Raw genomic sequence first — 13,340 nt, 5'->3', positions numbered from 1 at the left:
AAAAATATGAGTAGTGTAAATTTTGGGTATTTTTGGATGGAAATTTGAGATAGTATTGTACTTGATATTGTTAATTGGGAGACACACGAAAGATAGAGATAAAAAGCTAGCCTTAAAGACCATCTAAGGGAGGCAGTAAATCATAATTGATCAGTACTGTCAGCGAAAGAAGCAGGTTGAAGAATTAATAGTTAGGGAATTTGAGGTTTAAATTGCAACGATTGGCAATTTATTTGCAGTTTTGAGATTTGAACCTTTGATTTTTCCAGGAAAAAATTTTGAACATTTTTGAGATTTGAACCTTTGATTTCTTCGACAAAAAAGTAAACAGCTACAAAAAGAATATTAATGCATGATATGAATTGGATTAAAATACTAATTCTAACAATTTGAAATAAAAGCATTATATTAAGCATGACTTTGTTCACAATCATAATCAAAATAGAATCATTATTAGTAATATCAAATCACTTCTTTATGAGTAAACTTCTGAGAATTGTCAAAAAAACAATATGACTGATATTTTTGATGACTTTTTATTGTGAGCGTATCCATGTAAAGGGTAACCATGGGGCGAGAAGGTGGGTTGATAGTCAATCCAAACTCCTCTGTTTTTCAGCAACCCTCCCCTTTTTTGAACAGAATTCTCAATTTTAGTAGGAAAAATTTTTTATTTTCATCAAATGAGGAAAAAACCGTTCAATCATTGCCAGTTTTTCAATATTTAAATTATTTTATATAAAATTGAAGAATTTGGTTAAATTCTTCTATGTCTCCCTTCGTAAGCCAGCTGTCAACTTTTACTTAAAACGTGATGCATTAAGTAATCCGGAGGTTCCTGGGATGAGGCTTCATCGCTTGACCTTCATCAACCCTCAGAGTATGACAAGCTCCAAGTCAACGCATATAGACTAATAATAATGCCACAATTGAACAGTTTGTTACCAAAAAAAACAAACTCCATTATTATTTATTAAATTTATTTAAATCCATAAAATATTTATTTTAAAAGCACAGGCAGCATCAATAGCATTAAAATTCTTCACAATAAGCTATAAAACTGCGCTTTTTAATCTCAATTCAACAAGTCTTCATCACCACTCTTAATTCATTCATCCATTAACCATATTATGCATGAAAAAAAATATAAATAAAAATTCATACAATTAAATTGAAAAAGAAATCTTATAACAGCATCAAGACACAAAAGAACAATAAATGTAAATTATCGCCAGTAAAATAAAAAATGTCGCTAAAGGAAGGAAATAAAGAGACATAATGTTGTGTGCCGCTAACTTATGTATGTACAATTCAAGAGAAATTCTTTTCACATTAATGGATTCTCTCTTTTATTGAAACATCCTCTAAGAAAACAATTTTAAAAAGAATTTTCATTCTATGTGTGGAATCAGAACGTAAAAAAAAATCAATAAAATTCTTCTTATTCTTCCTCAATTTCATTCATAATTTCTTCATCGTAGAATTTCTTACGCGAGTGATTTTCTCTCTCTCTTGCGATTCTTTTGCTTTCTCATCCATGTTCTCTTCTTCTTATTCGTCGAGAAACTCATTATTATGCTGAATAATATTGCTGTTATTTAATTGAACGCATAAAGTGTGAAGATTCTTCTTTTTTTCTAAGTCTAATCTTGAATTAATTTTTTTCTATCAAATCATGCATGAGAAATGAGTTTTTTGAAGGTTTTGTGGATGGTGAGGTACTTGGTATTTTGTAAAAATAATAAAAAAATTTAAGAAAAAAAAATGAAATTGTAAAAATGAACAAAGAAACTCTTCTCACATTAAAGTTTGAACACAATTAATAATTTGAGATTTGAACTCTCGACTTTCATGAATTTCTAATTATTTTTACTGAATTTCTTTAAGACATTTCGACAAAAATGATTGCAAAATTTTTAATGCATTTTTGAAAAAAATTAGGCTGGCTTGCTTGTTGCCTGACTAGCTTGCTGCCTGGTTGGTTTTCTTCCTGACTGGCTGGGAAAGGACGAGAGATCCCAGCAACCAGTCATCGTAGAAAGCTCTAGTTTGCAGCACTAGCTCAGTACTATCTTGTTATTCTGCATATAGGAAATACGGAAACTTCTAAAATTGAATTTTGCAGCAAACATAATTTATGTTAATAAAAATTAGGGCGGCCATCTGCTGTACTTTTCAGCCTTGCTGCTGTGTCCCGACAAAGCCTCAAAATGTCCCGATTTTTCAAGAAGCCCAAAACTCCATACAAATATTGGAATTTTTGACAAATTTTGAACATTTTCGTTTTGAAGGTCCGGGTTCACGCCCAGGACTGAAATTTTTTTGGAATTTCAATTATTTTCTGCACTTTTTTGCAAGTTTCTTACCTAATTTAACTAGTTATTTGAATATTAAGACTCAAAATAGACCAAAACCACTCTGAAAGTGCCAAACTTAGAAGTGTGTCGATATTTTGCGAAAATCCTCTAGCCACCCTAATAAAAATCAATTTAATTAAAAAAATTAAATCAAATAAAATTAATTTCCAAAAAAAAAAAAAATAATCGCTTTAAACCAACAACCAACCAATGGCATTAATATCTTTAAACTTGAAGATTCGAACTTATTCATTCACTGAGCATATCAATATTTTCCATATTTCTATAAAATCATATTAGGCTAAAATGTTAATATAGCCATCATGTCCTCAAACACCTCAAGCTTGAATCAAAAATCACCAAATTTCCATCAAATCACACTCATTTTTTATCCCACCATATTCAACATCATGTCTCTTTTTACGATGCGTGAAAACTTTTATTCCATATTTTATTGACTGAAATTGATGGCGTGATGAAAATGATTAAAAGATTTAATTTCCAGTAAATATGACTTCATGAATAATCAATGACTACAAAACTGATGTGTCTCTTTAATTCCATTTTTTCCATCAACATCTAACTGCTCCAGGCATTTATAATGAAATGTCAACAATTCTTTATATTCCTTATCTCAAGTGAAGCTAGAAGGTTTAATGTAATTAAATATTTAAACGATATTCTTTAATTACATTTGCAAAGTAATTTTTATTTTAAAATGTCGTTGATATCCAGTGGCTTATTATTCATAGTATTAAGGGGATTAGTTGAGTTATGGGGGTATGGAAGTGATCCGGGGGTGTGATGGGAATATTTTTTGTAAGGAACATGTGGTATAAGATTAAATAGGATTCAAACAGTTGCTAGGGAATAAATTTCATAAATTTTCGTCAATTCCGCAGTCTATCCTCCTCTATTCCACCTCATAGTCTCCTCCACAGCACCAACTCCACTCATGCCTCACGCTCAACGCTATCGCATTACCAAGACGCAAAAAATTTCTTCCTTAAAACTTCAAAAACAAAAGCACAAGCAGCAATACAACATCCAATAAGTAGTATTATAAATCCACCGGTAAGATGCTCAATTTTTATTGGCTTCGGCTCGTCTGACTCTTTAATATTCAAATATCTTTCATCAAATATCTCAGAATGCCAATATTCAATCAAGCCGGCTGCTTGTAGCTGCTCAATTTTATCATTTAATTGTTCGAGTAAGTAAAAACCTTTACGAACGTATATAACGACCGGAAGGGTCATGAATTTCTCTTTACAGATCAAAAAGACGGATGTGTTGTAATTTTTTTGATTTGAATAAAGAACGCCAGTCAGTGAGCGTAGAAATACTCCTTTAAATGATGGATCAAATGACTTATTGTAGAGAAGATTTCGTTTTTCCAAATCCATTAAGACTCGTCTATAAACAAAGAGTTACGTTTGTTAATAGATTTGATTATGTAAGATGTGGTCAGCGTGTGCTTTGTAATCTAATATGACTTTGGATAGGATGTTTTTGAGTGTTATTTGTGGATTTAGGAATTTTTATGGATATATTTTGATGATTTGCATTTTTTAGAATTTAGCTGAACTGAATTGAGTATTTTCAGCAATGCTGAGTTAAGATTGTTCAGCAGTGCTGAATTTGAATTACTTAGCAGTGCTGAATTTAAATTGCTCAGCAATGCTGAATTTAGATTGCTCATCAATATTGAATTCAAATTTCTCAGTAGTACCAAATTCAGTTTATTCAGCAGTGCTGAATTCAGGTTGTTCAGCATTGTTGAATTTAGTTTATTCAGCAGTGCTGAATTCTACACTGTTCAACAATGTTGAGTTCAAGCTGTCCAGTAAAATTGAATTCAATTTACTCGCCAGTGCTAGTTTTAAGTTCGTTCAGCAGGGATGAATTCAGCAGCTTATTCAGTATTACTGAATCCAGATTGTTCAGCACTGCTGAATTTATGTTGCTTAGCAATTCTGAGTTCAACTTGTCCAGTTTGGCTGAATTCAATTTGTAACGCAGTGCTGAATTCGGCTTATTAAGGAATGCTGAATTTAAAGTGCTTAATATTTATAAATTCAGCTTGTTCAGCAGTGCTGAATTCAGCATGTTAAGCAATGCTGAGTCAAATTGTTCAGTAGAGCTGAATTCTAATTGCATCGCAAGCTGAATTCATCTTGTTCAGCAATACTGAATTCAGTACTGTTCAGCAACGCTGAATTCAACTATTCACAACCCATATCCACATCACTCTTCAAGCACCTTTCAACAATAAATCACTCAAAATATGTATATTCTCATATGAAACTACATAAAGCACACAATTGACATAGATAATCTCATTAACCTCTCATAAATTCTCGGTTGACCTTCAACCAAGTCAAGAATTGATGGCACAATATAGAACTTATAGTCACGTTCAATCATCTCATTTATTGATTGTGCTTCCTTATGACGTATTGTTTTTTGCAAAAAGCGATAAAGTGAACCTTGATAGATTGTTCGCATGACCAAGCAGAACAAAAGAAACATCATCAGGAGATACCGAGAAAAATTCCTTCGTGGTAAGACTGGTTGTGAGCCACCAATAACAGCAGTTAATACATTCATGTACGGGTCACTAACTCCTTTACCAAACATAAAATTTTGTGCATATTGTGACATTTTCTTAACTTTGTATATGACAATAAATGCTATGGCTATTGTGGTCAGCAACAATATCCAAGTGTAGTTGTCCAATGGCTTTCCGTACTTTTCAAATGATGTAAAATTTGCACCGGGTGGAATGACAAATGCAATTGTCTGTACGATGTATGAGGATGTTGCATCAATGAACTTTAAGCGATTTGCTTTAAGCCATAGGTCAGCGATTGCCATGTCAGTTGTGCCATGGAGGAGTGTCTCTAGAGCACCTGATGCTGTTCCGTTTTCGTACAGCACACCTTCTTTGCCTGGTGATGGGAATTTTGTGGTTAAAAAATTGAAATAAATTTTCATAACCTCAAAAAAATTTCATAACCTCAAAATTTATTTTTTTTTTTGCTACGTCTACACCTTATGTCAGTGATGCGCAACCTTGTGACGCGGCACATTTTGTGGCAAAATATCATGAATCGTATACAGTGTGCGGTTTTGGTCTAGAATGACCACCATGGTATGCCGCATAAAACCAAAGGTTGCACACCACTGCCTTACATCCTTACCAATATAAGTGAAATTAATGTGAAAATTTAATGCACCAGCAATTGTTTTAAGGAGTGTCATGTCTCGTCCACGAATACTATAACTTCCATTAGCTAGTTGCTTCACAAATATATAAGGTCGTGCATCACTCGCGGTTGCAATATTAATTGGACAATTCTGCAGATCTTTGAACTTGTTAGGAAAGAAATCCGTTGTAGAATTTATAAATTGTCCATTAAAAAATCGATTGACTATGACAGGAGTTGTGTCACTGCAGTAGTGCCGTTGAAATGGAAAGTATGTAACAACAGTCATATCATTTTGTAATACATTAACATTATACACGTTTGCATGCCATAAAATGTTGAATATTTCTGATATTTTATTACTCTCATGATAATCCATAAGAACGATGACTAGTGGATGATCATGATGCATTGTGATATTCGGACCATTCAATATTGCATTATAAATAGTCATAAAATTACTACAAATACTAATCATAATGATATTGCACTTTTTATAGTCATAAACAGCTGTATTAGCTGTTTGTCGTAAATTTTCCATCTCAATTTGAAGTGAGACATTATGTGTCTGCGAACTTTCATGTACAATACTATTAATTGTATCCATGAAGGTGAAATTATTCAAGCAATTTGTCTCAAATATGATACTTGATGTTATTTTATCACTACTTCCACAAATGTCGGTAATTATATTCACAATAGCATTTGTTAATTCACAATTATTACATGTTGTTGTTGTTGTGATGTTTATGGAAGTGCCACTACATGTTAATAGCAACATTTTAAATAACATTTGTAACATTTTATGCGTCTGGTGGGCACAAAGTGACTTAGACAACTGGAATAGCTGCTAGTTGAAGGTGTGAAAAGAAAATGCCAAGGAAAAAGACTTTCTAGCTGTTCATTTTGATTGTGATTTATGGGTTTTGTGATTTGACTCAATCAATTATGGTGAAGGTGGCCCTTGTGGGAATTTTTTGGGTATGCTTTTTGGGATTTGAATTGAGTTTTGGGCAGGATTAAAGGGAAATTGAGAACAAGGAGTTGAATCTGAGGAAGGAATTGATAAATGATCAAGTATCAAGAAATGATGCAATTTTTGAAAAATAAATTAAGTATTAAGTATGAGTGCATTACATGATGCTCTTTGAGTATTAAATACAAAAAAAAAATAACCAATTACTATTGATCAAAAAAAATACAAATAAGCGATATTTTAAATTTAAACTTTTGGGATTTGAACCCTTTACTATTTCGATTTTTGCAACTTAAGGCTGTCAACAAACAATTCATATAAATGACAATCTGGACTATATAATTTTATAAATAATTGTAGAAAATTTGTGCCGTTGCTGTCAACGCGGTGACATTAGGGTACCTGAAGTACAACAACAGTGGTTGGAAACGTTGGTGAAGCAACAGTTAAGGAACGTTGAGGAACGGTGCTCAAGAACATTTCTATACCTGAGGTGAATAGACTTGTTGAAGCTCCAATTAATAACTTACTTATTTCCTTAGCTGGGGCGTACAAGGGCCCATTGCCGCGCGTAAGGAATGTCTGAAGACAACTCTATCCTTAGATACCTTCCATGAGTTCGAGATTTCAATTATTTTTAAGGCAAACGATCGCGAGTGCTCACCAAGAACTCATGGAAAGATGCAGTCGATAAAGATAATAATCCATTTAGCATCGGTAAATGACAAGCGATTGCCAACGATAGAGATCAGATTCAGACTCAAACTAAGGAAGGCCATGGATCAAAATTGATCTGTATGACCAGCAAAGTAAGTCATTAAGTATATCTAACATGGACCATAACACAGGAAAAGACTGTCGACCCTTAGACTACATTGTGCTCTGTTCAAGTATTCAATTCCTTAAACAGTCCCAAATAAATTAAAAATCTCTTTAAATCTGACTAAATTCTCATAATATCTACCCAAAATCATTAATTGTAATAAATGTCATATACTTCTATTGCAGTATTTATTGACAAAATAAAAATATTTCTTTTACGACACTCTGTCTGCGTCATGTTTACACTTCCTTTATAAGATTTCCTAGAACCGTGTAAAAATTTTTTCATCTATTAATAAAAAAATACAGAAGATTGATTGCATAGAATTAAGAACGTATTACGTTAGGAAGGCAGGTCAGAGACTTTACGTATAAAATTAATCACCTTTATATTGTTTGGAGATTATTTACTGTCAATATTGTTAGATTTATAAATAAAAAATTATTAATGCTGACATAATTTATGGTGGAATTTTTATGAGCATCGATTAGTGACAGAGAAAGTTGATTTTATTATTTTTTTTTTTTTTTGGTGCTAAATTTGTAATTTTTTAATATTTTTTGGTATTTTTTAGGTAACTAAACTAAACTTCGCCATCTCTTAAACAACTCCTGGAAGGAAGCTGTTGATAGAGACAGTAATGCAATTGATATTGGTAATTGACAAACGGAATCCAGCTTAAGGCATCATATGAGAGAGACAACGGATCACAGTTGAATTGTACGCCCAAAAAAGTAAGTAGCCAAGTAACCCAAACAGAATGCAATTCACTAGAGCATCGCTACGCCACTGTATTAGCGCTAACACATTAAGTCGTCCAGGTAGCACCATGACAACTGATTTCTATTAATTTTTGAGTATTTAAATCCGATTCATAGCACTGTGTCGCTCGGATTAGACTTTTACAGTGGTGGGCAACTAACAGTGCACCGCAGCACACAGGTTGCCCAAAATTGGTCTAAAGACATTGCTACGTCACTGAATTAGAAGGAACACACCAATTTGCCATGAAGATTGATTTCGATAAATTTTTGAGTCGAAAAGCGTGATTCTCCATACTGTGCTACATTGGAACTACTAGTATGCCAGTTGTCCACCACTGGACTATTAGATTGACTAATTTAGAGATTACCTAAATATATGGAAGATTCCAAGAAAATTCTGAGATACCCAGACATCAAATTAGCTAAAAATACACCACAACTGATTCAAAATTGATCCAACTGTGCACCACACTGTGTCTACAGCCCTATACAACAGACAGCCTCATAAAAAATCAATTTTCCCAATCTAAAATCCCTGTAATCAACCCCCAAAAATAACATAATCAAAATGTCATCAAAAGGATTTAATTCAGCTATTATATGCGTAATAACAGATATGTACATGCTCTGTCACATTAAATTCGTCCTTGAACATGAAATATTAATATCAACCTCAGTATTCATAACATATATGACATGTCATCATCATTGTCGTAATAACAAAAAAAATTTGATGCGTAGATAGTCTTCAACCTTAATGCTCTTGACAAGTTTCTAAGGACTTGTGGAGGATTTTTTTCATTTTATATAGAAACATTGTCGTAAATCTGTAAACAGATGGCTGTAATTGAAGATATTTTAAGATTGTTGTAGAGTAAAATTGAAAAAAATGTGATGAGTTTTTAAGACATGAAGTTTGTCGAGAGATTTTGTAGTAATAACGGATGTGGGTAGAGTGGGTTATTGGATTTTAAAGACAATAAGGAATTTTCTAGGATCGTTTTGTAGTCAATTCAGAGAATATTAATATCTAGATTGCTTTTGATTAGAGATTATTTGATGTGTACTTAAATTAAGGTATTAAGTAGTAGCGACTAGTCATTAAGGAAGTCGCTCAAAAATGATAATTATTAACAAATCATATTTTGATGATTCGCCTAGTTCAAATGAAACATACTAGATCTTAGAAGTAGATCAAATGCAGGATCAAATGTCTATTTATGAACTGGACACATCAGAGCCTGATTTCTCAGGTGCTGGTATGCTACAGTAGTCGAGTACAGAGCACGAAAGCGTCTAAAGGATTCTTGGAAGGTGGTTTCTTAAAAGCGACATTGTAGCACTTGGTATAGGCAATTGGCAAAGGATAGCCAGCAATAGAGCCTGTTTTAGACGTCAACTGAGAGAGGCAATGGATCATTGTTGATATGTACGGTCAACGAAGTATGTATGGAACAGTACAGGTATACCACATTACCAGTAGGCATCCTGCATCCAGTATAGAAGATTATTTAATTCTTTATAGCTTTTGAACCCAAGCTTCTTCACTTCAAATGCCATTTATTCAAATTATGCTATTCCAACTTCTTGTTATTTTCAAGTTATTTCTAACTAAATCCATAACATGACCATCGAACATGAAAAATCAATGTTCAACCATAAGGACATCCTAGAATTGCAAAACTTTCCATGTTTAAAATGTACTTTTTTTATTCACAATAATATTTTAATAAATAAAAACTAAACTTTTTGGCTATAAAAAGCTTCATTTCCATACAGGAAAGACATGCTTGAATAACCCCTTTTTATGCTTTTGGGATATTAATCCTTTGAAATACCAGCAGTTACCAAAAGAAATTACAATATATGGAATAGTGTTCCGCGGTAGCCAAAAATGTTTAGAAATGCTATGAACCGTGTGTTGTGTGCGATTTAGGTCGAGGATTACTGCCAAAGATGTGCCGCGACACTGTCGGTTGCCCACCACTGATACAGACAGAAATACTGGTCAATTGAGGATTAAAACATAAGTTTTTATGAGAAATCATATGTTCAGGATTACTTTTGGATGTTGTAAGCATATGAAGCTTCATGTTATAGCTTCCTTTAATTCACAATATCAAGTCTCATTCACTGAACTTTCCTGAACATCCTTTTTCTTCATAATCTAATTCCCAATCAACCCAATCCATGGATATCTTATCACAGACTATCCAAAAATAGCATAAATGCCATTCCTAAATGATTTCCAATTTTATTGTGGCTTGACTAATTAATTAATTACATTTACAACAAAAAGCAACATCAACGATACAATTTTTTGTATCCGATAACAAATTCGATAAAGAAAACAACAAAAGCGACTCCACAACCGAATGTTAATAGCTGAAAACTGCCCATTAATTGACTCAATGTAAGCGTTCGCGGATGGTTTATGTGTTCATTAATATTTTGATAGTTTGCATCGATAAATGTCGAGTGCCAAAATGTTATTAATCCAGACGAATGAAAAAGATCAATTTTATGGTTCAAGGCATCGATGAGGAAGGAATACTTTGCTGTATAAATTACAATTGGATTTGCTCTTACTCGTTCCTTGCAGATTTTGAGGTTATGACTGAATTTTTGACTTTGGTATAGAGCGATTTCCTTTCCAATTGCGACTGCTCCTTTGAAGTTTGCGTCTCGAGTTGCTAGGAGGGCTTTTGGTCGGTCTTTGTTGGATAGAATGACAGTTCTGGAATATTAATTTATGAATCTCTGAGAGTCAGCACTACTAACTTTATTCAGTTAAGCTGAGTTCTGCTCTATTCAGCTAAGCTGAGTTGTGCACTATGCAGCTGAGCTGAGTTCTGCTCTATTCAGCTAAGCTGAGTTGTGCACTATGCAGCTGAGCTGAGTTCAGCTCTATTCAGCTGAGCTGAGTTCAGCTCTATTCAGCTGAGCTGAGCTCAGCTCTATTCAGCTCAATTGAATTCAGCTCTATTCAGCTATGCTGAGTTAGACTCTATTCAGCTGAACTGAGTATGGCTCTATTCAGCTAAGCTGAGTTTGGGTTTATTCAGCTGAGCTGAATTCATCTCTATTCAGCTGAGCTGAGTTCAGCACTGTTCAGCTAAGCTAAACTCAATAATTCCCAAAATTTATCAACAAACCTTCCTTTCATCGCTTCAAAATGTGCCAGCACTTCCATATTAATTGCCAGAATATAGAATTTAAAGTCCTTCTGTTCAAATAACTTGTCAATTGTCTGTATTTCCTTATTCTTAGCATTCGATCTCATAATCTTAAACATAGATCCTTGATAAGCATTTCTAATGATTAATGAAAATATCAAGAATATGATGAGAATAAATCTTGAAAAATTTCTAGTTGGCATCCGATGTTGTGGAACACCCAACAATCCAGCCCACATGTTGAGATATTGATATCTTACACGACTTCCAAAAAAGAATTTTTGAACCACTTTCGAATGACGTTTAATGATGAAAATGATGAAATAACCAACAACAAAGCATGCAAGCAATAAAATCCATACACGGACATTAAGTGGACGAACAAGTTTATCAACTGAACTCAATTCCGATCCTGGTGGTATGACGAAGATCAAATCATCATCTAAATACGATTTTGTAGCACTAAAATATTTTACACGATTTTTCGTCAGCCATAAATCGTTTATAGCCAAATCAGCACTACGATTTTGGAGATACTTAAACATGCCACCGGCCGTACCGTTGTCCGATAGAAATCCTTTATCATCCAAAATAATATAATTAATACGAAAATTCAATGACTTTGATAATTCCTCAATTAAACTGATGTCACGCCCGCTATAATTTACATATCCATTCGGTTGCCTTACTATAAATACAAATGGTTCACTTCCAGTCGTTATAACTACACGTATGGGACAACTTTGTAAATCTTTCAATTTATCTTGAGTTAAATGTGACATTGCATTTATAAAATTGCCATTTTTGTAGTAATTTACGATGACTGGTGATGTATTATTGCATGTATTTGCTGTAAATGGCTCAAATGTGGTCACTGACATGCCACATGATGAATCATCATCGATCGTGACAAGATTTACATACAATATGAATTTCTTCCATAATTGTTGGAATATTTTCGTCGCATTTAGACGAAATGGGCTGGAATTGATCTTTGAATGTTTGGGTTGAGTCATGGTGACGGAATTTTGAGGAATTGGCAGTGACTCTAATGTGCTAGATGAGTTTAGTGACTTATTGGTGTCTATAAATAGGAAATCTTTGTTGAAATTGAATAGCTGTGGTGTCATGACTTCATAAACTTTGTCAAACTCGTCCATAGAATTTATGATAAAGACACTGCATGACCTGACTGTCGTCTCGTCCATCATCTCATAGTCCTCGATGTGCACTGACATTTCAAGGCTTTTTGTCACTTTTTTGACAATTTCGTTGATAAATTCCTGATTTTTTGGTTCTAAATGGAATATTAGATATCCAGTATGCTCACTTCTCTCACAGACTTTAAGCATTATTTGAGCTATGCCTGTGGATAGACAATCGATTCTTGTGGATCTGATTGAGTTTTTGAGGAACTTGTTGTAGAGTTTTGAGTCACAATTTGATGAATTTTGGGGTTTTATGGATTTTAGGTTTTTAGGATTCAAACTTGAACCTTCAAGACTTTCATCTAGTTCCTCAATTTTCTGTAACTTTGATTCTACATCAAAATCGAACAATTCACCAATTTCACTGCCAAAATGCTCATAACTCAAACTAACTTTTGGACTATCCACATCATTGTCCATTCTTGACCCACATAAGCATTGCCAAAAAAGTGAAAATTGAATAATTAATTTAATTTGACGGAACAGCATGTCTACGCGTGCATCAGGTTTTATTGACACTGTTGCTATTAAAAAATTATTTACTGTTCAAGAGTTAATTATGAGCAGCATAGCTGCTTTTTCAACAGGTCATCAATAATAATAATATTTATTATTATAGAATTTATTTGTATAATTAATTATTTTCATATTTTGGATATCAATGTGTATTGTGTCTTTTTGAGCTACCTAGAAATTTGTCTGCGCTGTTGTTTCGTGGATAGAATGAAATGAGAGAAATAAAAAGAAAATAATTAACGAAACTCTTTTTTTTTTTTTTTTTTCGTTAGTCGATACTGAACGGGAGTGGAATTAATTATAATATTTTG

The sequence above is a fragment of the Chironomus tepperi genome, unplaced genomic scaffold (genome assembly GCF_022539635.2).
Source record: "Chironomus tepperi strain 1889 unplaced genomic scaffold, CSIRO-AGI_Ctep_v1 contig_171, whole genome shotgun sequence".
Taxonomy (NCBI): Eukaryota; Metazoa; Arthropoda; class Insecta; order Diptera; family Chironomidae; genus Chironomus; species Chironomus tepperi.
This window is presented reverse-complemented; position numbering follows the sequence as displayed.